This window comes from Rhineura floridana, chromosome 6 (assembly GCF_030035675.1).
Source record: "Rhineura floridana isolate rRhiFlo1 chromosome 6, rRhiFlo1.hap2, whole genome shotgun sequence".
NCBI lineage: Eukaryota > Metazoa > Chordata > Lepidosauria > Squamata > Rhineuridae > Rhineura > Rhineura floridana.
This window is the reverse complement of record NC_084485.1, coordinates 44,835,458-44,853,730: the sequence shown is the minus strand read 5'-3', so window position 1 is coordinate 44,853,730 and position 18,273 is coordinate 44,835,458. Positions and strand designations below refer to the sequence as shown.

General features: G+C 41.1%; 1 protein-coding gene across 9 annotated transcripts in view; it reads left to right on the top strand.

The window, feature by feature from the left end:
- Positions 1–18,273, top strand: part of RALY (RALY heterogeneous nuclear ribonucleoprotein) — a 390,500-nt gene that overhangs the window by 268,010 nt on the left and 104,217 nt on the right. The gene's annotated exons all lie outside the window — the stretch shown is intronic.

Genomic DNA, 18,273 nt, shown 5'->3' with positions numbered 1-18,273 from the left:
CAGCCTTATAGTGATAACTTCCAGACTTGTAGTCTGTTCCAGTTTATTAAATTCATTTTTTGCCTCTAGCTGTTTGGGTACTAACCTCTGTGCGTTTCCTGTTTGTACATACTTCCTGCCTTAAGAATAGCACACTCTTTTTCATTAAGGTTCATTAATGCCTATAATCCATAGACCTGAAATGACCCCATACCCCAAAAAACAATAATCTCTCATTTTTTTTCCTGTGAATGTTGGCAGATGTTTTCTGAATATTCTCCAGATGTGCAAATATTAGGTTATATATTACTGTAAGCTAGTCTTGAAGTGATTTTTTGTGGGTGAATATTTTTTATATAAAAAGGTTTCAGAGGATTCTACCCAAATCCCCCACAAACTGCACCTTTTCCGCTACCAGAGGTGTGGTCATCCAGGGTCTCAAGAGGTCTTAGACCGCTTACTTTTTGGGTAGCAAGGTCCCTGTGTCTCCAACATCCTGCAAGCCAATCAGTATGAAAGGGGAATCTGTTAGCCAAAGAAAGAGAAGAATCTTCTAACATGCTTCCTTGTCCTTTCCTGCTGATTGGAGCCAATGAGAGTGACAAGAGGTGAGACAGCCACTGAAAAGACTCTTCTCAGTAGCTAACACTCTCCTTTTCATGCTCATTGGCTCCTAGAGAAGTCTGTTATGGGAGAAGGCATTAATAAGGATTGCATTCTCAACCCAGCAGCAAAAGAAAAAAGGGGGGAGGGGTATGGTTGTGACTATCATGAAGGGACCCTGCACTTCTGAATTTGCCACTACATTCTTGTCCACTACTGCCCGTAGCAGCTGCTTTGGCACAATTTCTCTGTTTTAAAAAGATTTTTCATCTTTCACATTATGACCAATCAAGCATTGTGTAGCCAGCTTGATGACCAACACAGCAGCACATAGGCCAGGGGTGGCCACTCCGTGGCTCTCCAGATGCTGCTGGACTACAGCTCCCATCATCCCTGACCATGAGCTGTGTTGGCTGAGACTGATGGGAGCTGTAGTTCAGCAGCATCTGGAGAGCCACGGAGTGGCCACCCCTGACATAGGCAATCAAATTAAGGGCCACCATACCCTATATGTGCCTACTTGAGTGCTTCAATCTGCAGAATGGGCACTGTTGCAGGTATCACATAATACTTGTTCTGCACTTGTAAGAAATTGTTCTTTTAGTGTGACAGCACCTACGTTTTGGAACTCCCTGCCTGACATCAGGCAGGCATCTTCACTGTATTCTTTTCAGTACTTAATGAAAACATTTCTGTTTAGGCAAGCCATTCCATAAATGTTGATGTATTTAAATCTCTTTGTAGTTTTAACTGTTGCTTCAGTTGTTTTAAAAATGTTTTAACTGCTTGTGTTTAACTGTTTTTATTGATAATTGTAATGTTTCTTGTAAACTGCTTAGAGGTTTTCTACAATCAAGCAGTATATAAATGTTGTTATAAACATATGAATATGGCCATTTGATGACATTATAAACCCAAATCAGAGTGAGGACAATATCTCTTGCCCTTACTCTGAATACATTTTTGCCCTCATTTTTGCCTGTTTCACAGGCCCCCCCAACAGGTTATCACCAAACTAATAAGGCACATTTTGCAGGAGATGAGGGATTTTATGGAACACTATCCCTTTTGATTCAGCTTTACTGTAAAAGCAATATTGACAGCTAAAAATGTTCACAGCTGCAGTGAACATTTGCTGACCAAAACATCAGATATGTGGTAGTCAGCAATTGACAGGATTTAACAATGACTGACACGCAGCAGCAGTGAGCATTTGTGTGTCAGACACGCAGTAGTTAGAGATTATGTATGAGGGCTGATCCGTTACCAGTTGTCAAATTGGAGCCAGGAGCTGAAAACCAGGAGATACCACCCAGGTCAAGCTGGGAAATCAAGCCAGAATTGTGGGCTAAGAGAAGTCTCTGCCTTTACAGGAAACCTGTTTTAGCCCTTCCTGTTAAGGAGAACCAACAACCAGACTGGGCGCACAGAACCAATCCAAAACCTGGGAAATCTTTGCTGTCCAGGGAGCTGCCCTGGACTGCAACCCGGGTGACATACCATACAGGCATTCCCAGTTTTCACTCCAGCAACTCCTGACAATATCTGACAGTGGTAGTACATTCAGTGGCAATCACTATTGAACTGCTGACTTGCAATGGAATTTAGTTTCTGTTCTGCTACACTTCATCTGCCAAAAAAGTTATTTGGCTCAATGTCTGCTGTGGTGAATATACATAACTTACACAATTATGTAAATGAAGTAAGTTACATTGTCATTATGTTATTGCACCCCATTTATTTCAGTGCAAAGGAAACATAATGAAAATGCAGGGGGAGGGATGTAATCAATTACATAAAAGTTGTGGAATGAAAGCAAAAACAGTAAATACCATTTGTATGTGAATGATTGATTTCTGTTTCGGACATAGAACATAAGAAGAGCCTGCAGGACACGGCCTGCTCCAGGTTTCTTGGGGCCCCTAAACACAGGGTACCAGAGGGCCTTTGGGCCCCATCCTGTCTTTGTTAAACCACACCCCTCCATCTTGGCTCCTCCCCTTTAAACTAAAACAAATTGTGACCGATGGGGCAACCACTTGTCAAAGAAAAACAACACAAACTTTAGTATTCCATTAGGTGTCTTTTTAATTGTTTTGTCAACAGTATAACTTAGAAGTATAACTTAATCTGCAGTCCTGTGCACATTCACCTGCCACCCTGGGCTCCTTTGGGAGGAAGGGTATGATACAAACTGAATAAATAAAATAAACAGATTCATAGGGACTTCCATCCAAGTAGACATGCACATAGGATTGCACTGTCAAAGACAAAACTTGTGCCCTAACTTAGATGTAACAGAAAATACGCACATCAGCATGCAACAGATCCCTTGTTCAATCCCTGGCAAGTCCTGGTAGGGCTGAGAATATTTCCTGTCTGAAAGTCCAGAAAGCCACAGCCAGCCAGCATAGACAATGATGAGCTAGACTGGTCTCTGCAAATCTTTCTCATTTGGAATACCAAAATTCAAGAATAGGGAGAATAGGGAGTTTCTAGATTAGATTTTGGGGGGTGGAGTGGTAAGGGAATATGGAAGAAGAGGAAAAGATCCAGTTGGGCTTTGCTGTCTCTTCAGGGAGAGGAGAGGAAAAAGGACTTGGGGTAAAAGCCGCCGCCACTACTGCCTGAAAGCAGGCAGATCTGATGGGGTTTAAATTTATTTATTTTCTAAAAGGAGATGGGTGACAAGCACCGTTAGTAGATAGGTGAATTAGGATTTTTGTCCCTATCACTTTACAATTGCTTACATTGAACCAGATTTGCCATTTTAATGCTATTTCACCCAGTTTGAGAGATGCTTTTAGAGTTCTTCGTGACTCCTTTTAGTTTTAGCCACCCTGAACTACTTAGTGTCATCATCAGTAAACCTGACCACCTGAGTGTTCACTTCTAACTACAGGTCATTTATGATCAAATTTAAAAGCAAGACTGGGGAGTGGACAGCACCGGGTTAGGTATGCCAATGACTGGATTTGGTAAAAGGCAATTTCATATTATCTACAAATCCTTCCCATTTGAAAGATATCGCTACCAGAACTCAGGAATAGGGAAAACACTTTGAAAATGACATCTGGAGTTTCTAGTATAGCTTTTTTGAGCAGGGGGGCAGGGACAAAAGCATACTGCAGACTTGGGTTCAAACTATGGCAAAAAGCAGAGAACACATCCAATCATTACCTCACTCATAAATTTGATGTAGTAGCATCAAAAATTGGTGGGGTTTTTTGGTAAATATTTGTTATTTATTTTAAAGTGCCAACATGGCAAACAAACAACCTTATGTAACAACAAAGACAAGGGCTGGTTCACACAGAGCTTTAGTGCGGATCTGGCGCTACTCACAGCCCCTTTTAATTTGAATGGGTCGCTCGATGTTGCACGCAATCAGCAGCTAGATCAGTTTTCCCCTTTAAATCTGTAGTATATCAATGCTCTTTTAATCCAAAAAGGGAAGGTAAAAATGACTTTAGTTCATATCTCTGAGTGCTTGTAGATGCTTTACTCTGATGCTTTAGGTGAATGTGTCAATCGTTCCCCTCTCCACACCCACTCCTTCCTCCTCCCTTCTTTCATTTTCTGTTTGGCTGCTAACTCCCATTCTACAAACTTGCTGCAAACTGTGCTTTATTTTTCTTTCTCCCCTAATTTGTGCACAAAAGCATAACACTGTTCAAGCAAGTATTTGCATTCCAGCTGGATTGTAGCAGTGAAAATACAAATGATTGCACTTTATGAAACTCTGGAACAAACTGAGCATGCTCAGTTGCCAAGGACTGTGCAAACAGAAAACAGAGGTAAAAGCAGCATCTTTAATATGATGTTTTGCTCCCACGTGGATAAGCCCTCTACACAGTGAAACATTGTGTAGAGTGTGTTTTGTTCCCTCTCCTTTTCTATGAGTTTTTCTTAGCTTACTGTGTAAAGGGGCTTTGTGGGGTTGCTTGTTTACTTGTGTGATGCTTACTAATCCTTCCCGTGAGCTTCCCACGCCTTCTCCCCCTTCGAGCTCAGAGCAGTTGGAGAAGGAGGGAGGGCAAGGAGGAATCCAACCCCCTCCTGATCCAGAGAAAAGCAAGGAGAAGCAGCCAGATGCTTTAATCATTGCCCCCCCCCGCTTTCCCCCAAACCTGAGTCAGAGTCTTCAGAAGCGGAGGGGGCAGTAGCACCCCCTTCTCCACGCACAAGATGACAACAAAAGAGGCAGCAAAAGAGGGAGGAGAGGAGGGGTGTGGATGAGAGCACTTTAAGGCGGAGTGAGAGAATTCGTGCCCAATTGCCCCCTTCTTAAGGGATAGGGGGAATAGTGGTTCCTTGTTCTGTCAACTCTCTTTCAAGTCGCAGGTTATGTTTTGTAGTGAATTTCATGAGAAGGCGCAGTCTTTGTCTGGATATTACTTTAATAAAAACTGAATTGCTTTCACCAACTGGTCTGGTTCCTGAGTCCCAACCTGGATACGACAGGTATTGTGCATAGCTATAGCATAGTCTTTAATACTGTTATCCTCCAAGAATCTGTCTAGTCCTCTTTAAAGCTGTCCAAGTTGGTGGCCATCACTGTCTCCTCTGGGAGCAAGTTATATAGCTTCACTATGTGCTGTATGAAGAAGTACTTTGTTTTATCTGTCCTGACTCTTTCAGCATTCAGCTTTATTGAATGTCCATGAGTTCTAGTGTTATGAGAGAGGGAGAAAAACTTATCTCTATCCACTCTCTCCAGGCCATGCATAATTTTATAAACTTCTGTCATGTCACTTCTTACCTGCTTTTTCTCTAAACTAAAAAGCTTCAAATGCTGCAACCTTTCTTCGTAGAGGAGTTGCTCCATCCCCTTGATCATCTTGATTGCCCTTTTTTAAACCTTTTCCAACTTTCAGGGGGAATAGACCATAACTGTACCAGAGCTTGGAAAAGTTACTTTTTTGAACTACAACTCCCATCAGCCCAATCCAGTGGCCATGCTGGCTGGGGCTTATGGGAATTGTAGTTCAAAAAAGTAACTTTTCCAAGCTCTGAACTGTACACAGTATTCTAAATGCATTCACACCACTGATTTGTATAAGAGCATTATAATATCAGCAGTTTTATTTCCTGTACGTTTTCTAATGATCCCTAACATGGAATTTGCCTTTTTCACAGCTGCCGCATACTGGGTCAACATCTTCATCAAGCAGGATAAGGAGATTGCAGAGATTTTGCTTCTCTGCAATCTCCTTATTCTGCTTGAGCACACCTTTGATTTGACATGGGATGATTAACATGGGGTGAATAAGCAAACATTGGCAATTTCTGCTCCCATTCCTGTTTTTGTCTGAATTCTCCAACATCCCTAGAAGTCTGCTGTATGACATTGTGTACTATCAGCCAAGCTACAAAAAATAATAATTAGGAAGTTTCCACATGAATGTGAATGTCTGTGACTTTCTGAATAAAGCTGTCATATAATGAAATCCAAAATATCATGAGCAATGCTCTTCTTTTCTGCCTGTGTATAAATGGAGCTTCTGAAAAAATGCATAAGAATGTATCAGTACTTGAATAACAATGTGAGCCCCAGTTTCTTATGTGCTCTGTTTGTTTACTTACATTTCTTACCCAGCCTTTCAGTCATCCCAATGGGAGGTAACAACAGGAAAAACTCCAAAATCAATACACAATTATTTAGAAGTACACAGGCAAAATACCATCATCGGTGAAAGCGGCTATTGCTCTCCGGGAAAGAGGGATGAGGAGGAAAGCTCTCTGGGAGGCCCCATAAGGCCCTTCTTGCTGTTCCAGTAAATGTGATTTTGAAGCAGTGAATTGATATAATGTCACAAAGGCACACAGTTTGTACAGTCACCAACGGAGCACCAGGTTTCTCCCTGCACCTTGTTTTGCACCACCTAATCCTGCTTTGCCGCCTGATATCTCATCAGTTTGCAGGATAAACACACGTTTTGAGGTGCCCTTTAGAAATTCTCTCAGCCACATGGGCTCCAGCAAGCCGCTAATCCATGAGCAGATTCTGTGCAATTTAGATCAAGTATAACTGGCCCAGATCACACAGGGAAGTCCCAAGGGTGTGGGTCTTTTCCACAGACTCGGTACTCTGGTCCCCAGTGTGATTCCAATTCCATCGGAAAGGCCCTCACCATTAGGCCCTGTCCATTTGACCAGTTCATTTAAACATCCTCCAAGCTGTTGTGGCTGTGAGGGACCAGGAGTCAGAATCTTCTACATCAGGTGATAGAGTTAAAGAATCCAAACCTGATAGTGAAAGGCAATCAGATGAACGTGTGAGGCCTGTGCTAAGGCCCCTCTCCATCCTGGTCTGAGAATGTGGCAGTGCTATCCACCAATTCTGATGATTCCACTATAGAAGACCTGAGCCTCTCCTGCTCACTCACAGTAGATTACAAGAGATAACTGGGCCCCTTTAAGTAGGTGTTTAATTAGGCAGCACCTAGTGCTACTGCTGCTATGTAAGGGCCCAGTTTTAGCTTGTTCCTTGCTGGAGTAACCTCAGGGCACAAGTGGTGTTAATGAATAGGCTGCACCTGGTGCTGCTGCTGGTGCTGCTGCCGCTACTGCTACTACTATATAAGACGTTAGTTTCAGTTTGTTCCTTGCTGGAGCAACTTCAAAGCTTTGGGTTCTCCAGAGGGCAGCCTTGCTTCCAGCCCTGCATGCTGCCCGAGTCTCATCCCACCTCACCTCGTCCTATATCCCAGCTGAGCCTTGCCATATCTCTGGGCAGGACAGTGGAACCCACTCACAGATAAACAGCTCCATCTGAGGCTACACCTAAAGTGCATCTAACAGTATTGCAGTAGCAACATATAGCACTCACTGTGGCTTGCAGAGCTCATCATGAGTCTGTTTGTCAGGCAGTGCATTTTCTTAATATTTATATGTGACAGCATGCTATTTGTGTTGATATGTGTTAGATATATCACACGTATATATGATCTTGTTCAGGCAAATTCTATGCCAGATAGTGGCATTGTGTTGCTTTTTATAATTATATAGTTCTATTCATTGAATATTTATCCAGTCCTCTGGCAAGGGATGTGCAACCCCACTTAACCATGATAAATTCTGCTAATCTTCTTGAAATTCTTTTAACATTGGTTGGACTTCTTCAGGTATTTCACCCATGGAGTCATGCCAAATATCTTTCAAATATTGTTTTAGTCAAACTCTAGTAACAAACTGTTAGTCCCCACAGCACAGAGATATAATTTAAGTGTGTGTGAAGATCTGCAAATATCAAGGACTTTTCCAAAACAAAGTTGATACAAATAATAATTTCTGTCCAGAAAGACACCACAGGACATGCCTACATCATATGCCTCAAAGAGGCATTATCAACATCGTATCACCAGCATCACATCTACCTGAACTGGCTTATTCCTCCCTATAAAAGTATTGTGAGGTCCAGTACACCTGGAACAACAATTTTTGTTGAATCCTTATGGGTTTTTTTCCTTCTTAAGGCTAATTGCAGCATATGCAGGGTGATTTTTATCAGGATAGCACTGGAGAGGGAAGGGTTAAACTTCCCCTCCCTGTATGCCGTGATCCCAATGAATATTCCTCCCCTGCACCTGCTATTAAATAAAGGGGGGGACCCTGGTGTCCTTTCTAATAAACTGTTTAGCATCATTCACATCTAGTTTGTGTTGGAAGTGCAATAACAGGGAACATTCAGTTGGTAACTTAAGGGTTAAATCTGTTATCAGTAAGTTGGCCAACCAAGAGGGGTGATGGATTTGTTGCTTAACAACCAGGCGGTGTGGCTTAATTATACAGCCACAAAAGTGGCTGTATACTATACCCAGCATGGATTTTTCACATTCCATCATCTTAAATTGACAATACCCCCATGCCATTCTGCTGCTTCCCATAAGCTCAGTCCAAAACAAAATCTTACAAAACTTATAGCCCTGAACTCAAAAATGCTTGTTTAACAACCCTTTCAGTTTTTATGGTGATACACAAACCACTCAGAGAGAATCCCAAGTTCAAAGTCTAAAACGAGGAAAAAATCCAGACCTCTGCTGGATTTTTTTCTGTCTGTGGTCTCATAATTTGTTTAAATTAATTAAAAATCATCCATATTCACAGAGTACATGGAATCCAATTACTGACCTTGCCCCATACTCTGACCTTCATCTTTAAACATTTAAAGATGCATTAATTAATTTAAGAAAATTAACACTGGAGTCTATGATAGGCATGCTCAGTAAGAACTGTCAGTGTTCTAAAAGCCAGACTAACTTCCTTGGCTAATCAGGGGGCCACACCCACACCAGACATTTATTCCAGTTTAAACAGTCATGGCTTCCCCCAAAGAATCCTGGGAAGTGTGGGTTGTGAAGGGTGTTGAGAGTTGTCAAGAGACTCTTATTCCCCTGGCAGAGCTCCAGTGGCCAGAATTATTTAACAGTCAGCCCCTCTTCCGAGAGAATTCTTGTGATTGTGGCTCTGTGAGGGGAAGAGGCTTCTGTAGAATACAGAGAATATATTCTAGAATATATTTACCCAGTAAAGAGTTATCAGGATCATTTCTCTCTGGACTCCATCTGGGTTCTTAAGTGACTTTGCTAACAGTTTGTCCTTCACTTGTAAACTATCAATGCATGATGGAGAGTGAGGTTATACCAATCAACCGCCACTCTTAAAGCATGCACTCTACCATTGACTATTGACATCTGAAAATGGGAAACCTATTACATAGAGCTCTATGCATATAGACTTCTACAGAGTTAGGAACTCTGATCATACAAGGCTCCTGATCATATGGAAGACTATATGTGCAGAGCTCTATGCACATACGCTTTCTCATTTCAAATGTCAACACTCAATGCACAAATGTTGAACAGGGCTGGCAGGGCATGCAAGATTGTGGGTAGGACTCATGAGGCTACCTCACCTTACACATGAGTAATGTAATTTGAAAGGGACTAACATCAAGATTTCTTTGTGCAATACTATACTTACATTGTGTCTTAGTCCCTGGAAACCTGCAATTTCTTTCTACATCACAAAGGGCTGAACATTCTACCACTCTTGTTCTTGTCCAGAACACAAATAATAAACTGATCATGAGTTGGAAGAGAAAAGGAATCACCAAGTGGACTTCATGCCTAATTTATCTTGATGTTAAGCCCATTTCCTGACACTAAGCACATAGCAGTTGAGTCTCAAGGACCACACTTAACTTTCTGATGTTTGATGTGCTGGGCTTTCCTGGCTGAATAAGGGATGTATCAAAGCACCATAAAACACCAGGAAGTGAAATTACTCAACTCAGGTCACTTAAAGCTAAGAGAAGGATCCAGTGCTGATAAATCCCAGACCATTATTTTCTGCACTTGGCTGCAGTGCATCCCAGGCATGGGTCTTGTGGTACCCAAACGAACCATGCTTTATTACCAAACGGCCCTCAGGCTGACATCACAACCAACAAAAATGCACCAGGTTTGAATAATGCTCAGGGCAACTGTGGAGGATATTTGAGTTGCTTTTCATTTATAGGAGAGCCAGTGTGGTGTAGTGGTTAACATGCTGGACTATGCCCTGGGAGACCAGGGTTCGAATCCCCACACAGCCATGAAGCTCACTGGGTGACCTTGGGTCAGTCACTGCCTCTCAGCCTCAGAGGAAGGCAATGGTAAACCCCCTCTGGATACCGCTTACCATGAAAACCCTATTCATAGGGTCGCCATAAGCCAGGATCGACTTGAGGGCAGTCCATTTCATTTATAGACTGTGTGGCTAGTTCCCCAGTAATTGGAACACTGGATCTTTTAACACATAACAGATGATACTGCAGTGGAAGGAATTTTTCACTGCTTAACTTCACTGCAGCAAAAAGGGTTCATAAGTCACAGCTGACAAATCTTTTAATGACTTCTAAACTTAATTTAGAGAAAAGAATGATCATGATCTACAAGCAATGATGGGTTACAACTCTTTCCATATTCTTGGGAAAGTTTGTAGGGCAGTATGTGGCACACACGCCCTCTGTGCAGGAAACCTAAAGTGCTGAATAGGGATGGAATTTTCTGAAAATGTCACATGGATTTGTTTTCTAATTTCCATCTCACACTTTACTCTCAAATAGGATCTCAAGGTTTTTTGTTCCCAGTTCTGCTAAAAATACAAAATTATCACATATTATAGACATTCGTATATGCAGACCTTTTTTAAAAATATTGAGGTGCCAGTACTCATACTTTGATAAAAGTGCTGCGAGTATCAGCACAAAATGGTTACCATGGGCAGCAAAAATGAGGGGCCAGTACTATGTACCAGTGAATTTATTTATTTATTTATTTATTTATTGCACTTGTATACCGCCCCATAGCCGAAGCTCTCTGGGAGGTTTACAGCAATCACAAAAAGTTCCATCACAAAAAAAAACACACTGGGGTATATAAATAATATTATATTCCTATCATATGTATATACACTCCAGGTTTCCTAATCTTATCAGGACATAAACAAATACAACTATACATAATTGTATAATATATATGTTAATATAGTTATAAAATTATGCTGCAGAAGTATAATGCAGTATGGGGCTGGGCTCTTTTATATGTATTAGATGTACAGTATATTATACAGCCACAAGAGTGGCTGTATACTATACCCAGCAAGGATTTTTCACATTCCGCAATGTTACATTGAAAATACCCCATGCCATTCTGATGCTTCCCATAAGCTCATTTCAAAATAAAACCTTACAATACTTAGAGTCCTGAACTCAGAAACACTTGCTTAACAACACTTTCAATTTTCATGGCGATACACAAAACAGTCAGAGAGAACTGAGAGTTCAAAGTCTAAAAAGAGAGAAAAAAAACCCAGAGCCCTTTTGGACTTTTTTCTGTCAGAGTTCTCATAATCTGTTGAAATTCATTAAAAATCAGCCATGTTCACAGAGTACCTGTACTGCTAATACTGACCTTGCAACATACACTGGCACTCATCTTCTGCAGTTTAAAAGTTAAAAAAATGCCTGGCTGATTTTTAATTAATTTAAGAAAGTTTGGCTGGCACCATATGATAACGCGGGGCATGCTCAGTAAGAACCAACTGCCAGTGTTCTAAAAGCCAGACTCACAGCTGCTGGGCTTGCCTAATCAGGGGGCCACACCCACACCAGACTTTGATTTCACTTGAGACAGTCATGGCTTCCCTCAGAGAATCCTGGGAAGTTAATTTTGTGAAGGGTGCAAGTGGATTGGACTGTGAAAGACCAACCCAAATGTGTTTGCATTTTGACAAATTTGCAGGGCAGTACAATCTCTCAGAGAGGAGGTCAGGTCTCCTGCTCCCCTGGTTCATTCACTACAGCTGCCCAATTTCCCTGCTTTTTAAAGTTTGATAGAAATATCTGTGGGCTATAGGTGCGTTCTTAAACTGCAAGGTTTTTTGCCTATTAGTGTTTATATTCTATGTATGCATAGAATAGAATACATAAAACAATGCACAAGCAGCTCGGACATAAGCAAGTGCTCGATACAAGAGGCAATCCGATGTGAGCAAAGCCCATAAACCTGTTTGAAATGGAGAATTAGGGTTACTATCATTTTGTCATTTCAAAAAGAGTACATTTGGCTTCGATAAGTGAAAAGTAAGAGTATGCTGTTGCACCATCTCAAAAAGAGTACAGTAGGGCCCCGCTTACCGGCGTTCCGCTTTCCTGCGTTCCACTAATGCGGCAGCGGGAGATTCCCCGTTTTAAAGCCAGTTTTGCACTTTTGCGGCATTTTCGCGCAACACACCCCATTATACTCAATGGGTTCCGCTTTACGGCAATTTCCGCTTTATGGCGGCAGTCTGGAATCGAACCTGCTGTATAAGCGGGGCCTGCCTGTACATGTACTCTTAAAAGAGTACGGTGGGTAACCCTAAATGGAGTCCTTCTCTATCGCTAGTCCTGAGAATATACAATGTGGCAAAGTAAATGGGAACAGAAGGACTGAGAGAGCACTGCTTGCAAAGGAGCCTCTGAGGACGTAAAGGGAGTCTTCAGCATCTTGCTGCTACTAAATGTTGCACTTAAAACATCCTTGACAAGTGCTGTACCATCTTTCACAGCACCCCTGTGAAATTTCTGTGTCACCAATAAGGAACTGAGGCCAAGATAGGGTGATTGGGGTCAGTTCACTGACAGATGTCAGGCATGTCTCCCAGATTATAGTCCTTCAAGCATGGCCTAAGCTGTTTGTGTCTTATAAATGTTGTGTGAAGTAAGGCCTAAACTGGAACTTGCATGATTTTATCGCTCAGAAATACAAGATGGCGAATGATATCCATTCAATACCTGTACACCTTAATTCAGGGCTCCTGAAGTTTAGTGGAAGGCCTGCACTAGTATAGTGTAGTATATACTAGTATATAGATGGATGGATGGATGCAGATATAAGGATTTTATATACCATGTTGCAGGGGAGGGTAATCTTTTTCAGCCAGAATGTTGCAAAAGTTTATTGATATGCAGTGTGGCTATTCAAACAGAATTACACTTTTTAAAGGATATAATGGAATGAATAGTATTGGACCTGCAGTTCCCATCTCTTGCTCACAATTTAGAATCACTTTCTGTTACATTTGTGTCCCTTTTTATAAATGAAAACCAATTGCAGGATAGCTATTGTGGGCATTAATAAGGCACTGGGAAGATCAACTTTAACTCCATAAAATCATATTTTAATACTGATTGTCTAGGGTAACAAAGGCTGTTGTTTTGAAGATAAAGTATGCATTGACCTCAGTTCTGTTAACTTCTTAACGTTCTAGTTTATATCTTAAATGCTCTTCAGATTTGCCATTGCATGCATGGTGCTTGCCTTCGGCCTGGAGGGCACACTTTATAGCATTTTTGCGTCCCCTCTCCTTTTCCATTCTTTCTTTTGTCTTACCTTTTGCTTTGTATTTTTTTTATACCAGAAGATCTCTTTCTGCCTGGCTTTGATTACATGCACATAATGCACCCAAGCTTGACTTGCATCTGTAAAACTAGTGTTTTTCAGAATTTGCAGCTGTGACAGCAGCAGGGGACATCTCCTTTAACTGTCAAATGTTTCTGCCTAGTCGGTTTAACAAAGCAAACCCAAGTTACAATTTCCAGGAATTCTCTGGGCTAGATTTATACACCCTAGCACAAGGATAAGCATTAACCTTGAATGGCTGGTGTTAGCAATGCCCGCTGCAAACTAGTAAAGCTTTATACTCCTTGAACAAGGAGATAAAGGTGGGACGTTTATGACAGGGGTAAGCAACTGTCATGCCCATAGTGGTTCTAACTGTACATATTACTCTGCCCAGCAACTCTCTGTTACTTTATTCATTCATTTATTTATCAACAATATTTATATGCTGTCCAGTAGTTCAGACAATTTTTTCTCTGAATGGCTTACAACAAAACCAATTAAAATACAATTATAGGCTATAAAAGAACAAGAAGAAAATGTAATGCAGCATAAAATCAGCAGCAGCAGGGAATTAAAATCCATTTTTTTTAAAGTATATTTCAAAGTAAATATTTATTTATTTATTTATTTATTTCCCACCCTTCTTCCCAGTAGCAGCCCAAGGCAGTCATTTCACATGACACTGAAAACAGCAGAAGATCCCAGGGTCTGAAGGCACATGAGACCACCCAACGTGCTGAAGCTCAGCATGTCTGGACCTGGTCAGTGCCTGCATGAGTGACAACTTGGGAACCTTATGTATGCTCCCTTGAATTCTACGATGGAAGAATTGTGGGATATAAATAAATAAACAAAATAAAAATAAAAAGGAAAGATAAGAGGTGAGCCTTACTTTCCCATTTTGCCTAGAAAAGAAGAAATTGTAGTTCATCATGGGCATAGTTTTCTCCACTAAAGGATTAAGTTCTCACTAGGATGGTGAGAAATTAGATATGACCTCTGTTTCATTTCAAAATAATACATCCATTACAAAAGGGCTGTAAGGATGCAGCCCTATGCATAGTTCTTGGACGCAAGGTAATGGAGCTTATTACTAAATCAACCTCAACAGGATTGGGCTGTAAGGTTCTTGGGACTCTCAAGAGACAATGGCCAACAAATGTAAACTTGTTGGAAATTGATATAACTAATATGCAGCGTCAGCTCCAGATTATGGGGGGTCCTTGAGGAAATGCACTCAGTGGGCCTTCCTTCATGATGGGCCCAGCTCCTTGCTTCTCCCATCTCTGCCCATTGCTTGCCCTCTCCTCTGAGCTCAATCCACCACAGTGTTCAGAGGGAAAGATCAAGCCAAAGTGGGGGCTGCTCCTGATCCACCTTGCTTTTATCACTAAGAGCACTTGAAGAGCATCTTCACCCTTAAGTGCAGGAATTTTCTTTCACAGATAGCAGGCGGGAGAGGGTGGAGGGAGGAAACCCAATCTGGATTGTGGCAGGAATGAGGGGAGGTCAAAAGGTTAAAGTCACCCTACCCTCCTTGCAAGGATTCCCCCACCCAAACTGGCTGTTTTTGAAAGAAAAGTCCTGCACTTAAGGCAAACTATGTAATTAATGTAATGTATAGTTTGGTCCTGCCTTCTCACGAAGTTCAGTGAGACTTACTCCCAAGTTAGTGTGCATAGGATTGCAGCCTGAAACTGGTTTATGTTTATCATGTAGAACATGCTCTGAGAATGCTTTCAATTTTTTAATTTTTTTAATTCCACTGTATCATTTCTTTCTTTTGTGGAGCTCAAGGTGGTGATGCATGAAGAGTTCCCACGCGGTATGCCACACAGATTGTGATTAACCCAGACCTGCTTAGACTGTGATATCATGTTGCCTTCAAGTAGGTATGGACAGATCAGTCTGTCTCAATTATGTGACTTAATCCATATGAAGAGTATTTAAATAGGTATTCTATGCTGTGGCGACCTCACAGTTGGATTATTGCAATGTACTGTACATGGGTTTAGTCTTGAAAATTGCCCAGTAGCTGCAGCTAGTGCAGAATGCAACTATCAGGTTACTAACTGGGGCAGAAAGCTAGTAGAATGTGACACTGCATTGTGAGTCACTGGGCTCAATTCAAGGTGTTGGTAATGGTCTAGAAAGATCTAAACAGCTCAGGAGCATCTCATCCAAAACCAGCCAGATCAATCCACGATGGGCAAACTATACAATATTTTTAAAAAGCAGATCAAATTGTGAACAATTCTTAAAAACAACCAAACCAAAGCAATCAGTTTTCAGCTGAGGTTACTATCTGGACCATACACCAAAAAGGACATTTCAGAATAGTGTGCAATGTATCCTTTTCATAGTTCCCATGAGCACACTGAGGACATGACATCTGCTTGTTACCTGAAAGACTACCCCCTTGCCAGTGTATGCAGTGTATGATCAAGGGTCCTTGCTTTCTCCCTTCCCTCGTATCTACACAGAGTCCTTGTATGTCAAACATTAGGCGTCCTAAGCTCACAGGTTATCAACAGCAGTCATCTAGTGTGGGGGAGAACAGAATAGAAGAGACCCCACTCAAGAATTCTTGAATCTTTGGAGGTACCAGAAATTTTCTATTTGGTAGTCAGACTTCAAACAGCAGAACAGTCTTTATAATATATGCTATTGATTCATATCTTGCACACTACAACTAATAAAATGCATTCTAGGTAGCCTTAGCCATCATTGCAGAAACAGAAAACAGAAAATTATAAATATATATACCCTATATCTGCACAAAATAAATTGCTGGATATCCATTTAACATCAAAGTATAACACTCTGAAGGCACATGTTAATTAAGACAAGTTCCAATAGTTGAAGGTCTGAGTTAAACTCTAAGTCATATCACAGAACCAAAAGACAAAGGACATAGGAATTCATGTCATGATACATCACCCATCAGATGTTATGGATGGAATGGATGGATAGTTCTCCTGCTTTCTTCGACCCCTGCATTTTAGCAGAGCTGAGGGGGCCCTGAGTGCTATGAAACCAGGCTTTTTATATACTCTGTCTTCTATGGGAAAGCATGTTCCCATGGTCTTTTCTCATGAATTCATTCCCACAGATTTGTCATTAACCTTCTCATGGGACAGTCTTCCAAACAAACACCTTTCTGTTCTTATAGATTTCTGTTTCATAAACATTGATGTTCTCATAGATTCATATCAGTTCATAGGTGAATTGGCCAGGTTACTGCTGGTCATTCAGAAAATCTTACTAAGATATTTCCTGTTCTCTTCATTGTTTACATTCCAATGCAGACTTTTCAGACTTGTTGATGTAGAAGCTACTATCTTGCCTGTATGCCCAGGCTTCCTGGAGGGGGAGAATGGGTACAGAAACACTTGTCTTTTTTAAAATACTTTTTCTCCAGTTCTGAAGAGGGGCAATTTCAAACTACTCCTGTTTTACTATTTGATTCTTGTACTTAGTTCAATAAGTCTTAAGCATCTTCTAAGCATGTGTAAATGATTTCAGCACATTATATGCATATTTAAGCCATTATCTGGATCTTCCCATTACATGTTCAAGATGGTTAAATAAATACAGGCAGCCTTTTCCCAGCAGACTGAAGTTTCAGTGAGTGGTTACAGATGCCAATAAAGGTTTTGTTTTTTTAGGCAAATAGCCTTTGCAGGCACTCTCCAGGGAAACCTCCTTTCTTCCTCCTTATCGCTTTGTGACTCTTTGCTGGATAATTTAAACACCTCTCTCTGCCATATAGTCCTTAATGCGAAGCAAGCAATTGCGCTGGTGTAATTGCAGTTATTCATGTCTGTTGTTGTTCCCCGCAACAAAAGCGCCACTTCTAAATGTTACAGATCCTTTAATATGCAAATATTGCCTGCTGTTAACCAGTGGATTGGTTTGTCTCATGCTCCTGGTTTGTATGTTGTTCATTACAGCTGCGCATCATCAGGTCCCTGTGGTTCAGGGTTGTTATGATTGCATCGTTATGCCCTAGCCTCCATTTTGCTGGCATTCTGTCTCATTGCTTTTAGTCTTGCTGGTTGAAAAGGAAATTTTGTACATAGTTAATTTTCAGCTCAGGGGGAAACTTTGGTGCACCACCTATGGCTTATATACATGACATGCAGGGTTAGTCTTTGATATATTTCACATTGTCACAAACAGTATCATTCACAGTGTACTGCATAGACATTCATGGATATTTTTAATCATCTTTTGAGTACTCTCCTGCCATTCTTTCTGATACAGCTTGGCTGGAGGGTGGAAGAAAGAGCCATTTCCAGATATGCATGTCAGCAGCACCAATCCCCCTGCATGCTGCTCATGAACTCTGATGTAACAAAGGCTAGAAACAGTTCTTAAGAAACAAACAAGAGTTTTTAAGAGAGCTGGAGGTCTTTTGCTGGAAGCTTTGTTCCTTAAAGCACACACATTAATTTTTTTGAAATCACATTTGGTGAGGATGGTTGGATTCCTATTTTATTGTCAAAAAGTTATAAAAAAGATTCTTGTCTGTCTTTCTTTTTCCCTTTGGTTAAGAACATAAGAAGAGCCTGCTGGATCAGGCCAATGGCCCATATAGTCCAGCATTCCGTTCTCACAGTGGCCTACCAGTTGCACATGGGAAACTCATAAGCAGAACCCTGAGTGTGAAGTATGCAAGGGGATCATGTGCACATGACGGTTTCAATCCTACACTCAAGTCCCCTTGAAAAGCAATAGAATTCAAGTAGTGTATTTG